We start from the raw sequence: 1,638 nt of genomic DNA, 5'->3' as shown, positions 1-1,638 counted from the left end.
CTCTCTCTCTCTCTCTCTCTCTCTCTCTCTCTCTCTCTCTCTCTCTCACTCTCTCTCTCTTTTAAAGCAGTGCTCAAGACTGGGCCTAGGGGCTCATGGGTACTAGTCAAGCTACATCCTCAGCCTTTAAAAATAAACTCCTTGTGTCAGGCAGTGGTGGCACATGCATTTCATCCCAGCACTAGGGAGGCAGATCTCTGAGTTCAAGGCCAGCCTGGTCTACACAGAGAAGTTCTGTCTCAAAAAAAAACAAAAGCAAAAAACAAAAACAAAAACAAACCCATTCCTTGGAGCCTAGGAGGACGATGCCCACCTTTAATTCCAACTCTCTGGAGGCAGAGACAGGTGGATCTCTCTGAATTCAAGGCCAGGCTGGTCTATATATTGAGTTCAGGCTAGCAGGGACTACAGAGTGAGATCCAGAGTCAATGAATGAATGAATTAAAAATGAGTAAATAGAAACACATTCCTCGGGCCCATGAGATGGCTCAGTGGGTAAAGGCAGTTGCCATGGAAACTTGACAAGCCAAGTCTGGTCCCCAGAGCCCATGTAAAGGTGGAAAGAGAAAACCGACTCCACCCCGTGACCGCCACAGGCAGGCACTGAGAAGCATTGGTGTCTCGGTTCTCACACACGCTATGCGCACCCATTCCTCCAGGACGCTGGGGAGGGGGGAATGCTTCAGTGTGATAGACCCATGTTCACATGCAGAGCAAGGCAGAGGCTAGCCTAGGCTACATGAAACCCGATCTCAAAGAAGGATATCTGAGATGATTTTAAAAGAGGAACAGTAGGAAACGGAGGGCTGGCTGGCTCAGTGGTTGGAGCACTCCCTGCTCTTACAAGAGTCAGCACATGATAGCTCACAGCTGCCTGTAACTCCAGCCGTCCACCCAGGGCATCCGATGCCCCCTTCTGACCGCCATGGGCTCCTGTACAGGTGTGGTACATTTAGTTATACTCAGGTGCATACAAGTGAAATAAAACCTTAAAAAATGTTTTTTAAAAGAGATTCCAGCTGGGTGGTGGTGGCACACGCCTTTAATCCCAGCACTTGGGAGGCAGAGGCAGGTGGATTTCTGAGTTCGAGGCCAGCCTGGTCTACAGAGTGAGTTCCAGGACAGCCAGGGCTACACAGAGAAACCCTGTCTCAAAATAAATAAATAAATAAATAAATAAATAAATAAAAATAAAAAATAAAAAAATTAAAAAATTAAAATAAGAGATTCCATCACCTCTCCAGAGCACCGAGGTGGCATGGGGACAATGCCCTTAACCCTCAGGGTCTTTGGGGACACTTAGTCCAACCAGAGCACCAGGCCTGCGGGACTCTGGAGCAGATAAAACCAAGAGCATCGGATCCCAGCCAGTCCCAAGCCGTCACCCTAAACTATGTGACCCAGGGCTTTCCCACGACGTGCCATGGACAGGCAGTTTCATCATCCAAACCACATGAATAACGATCATCTTTTACCTGACTGTTAACTCCTTCACTGTGTTTTCCCAATAAATACTTCTTTAGCACCTTGTTCTTGTGATGTTATTAAACCTCTGTTTGCTTACACCCATTGACGAGTGATTTCTTCTTCAGATGAACTCCTGTATGTCACTGATCTCTCTCTTTCTCTCTCTTTCTC

This window comes from Grammomys surdaster, unplaced genomic scaffold (genome assembly GCF_004785775.1).
Source record: "Grammomys surdaster isolate TR1022 unplaced genomic scaffold, NIH_TR_1.0 125977, whole genome shotgun sequence".
NCBI lineage: Eukaryota > Metazoa > Chordata > Mammalia > Rodentia > Muridae > Grammomys > Grammomys surdaster.
Note: the sequence above shows the minus strand (reverse complement) of the source record.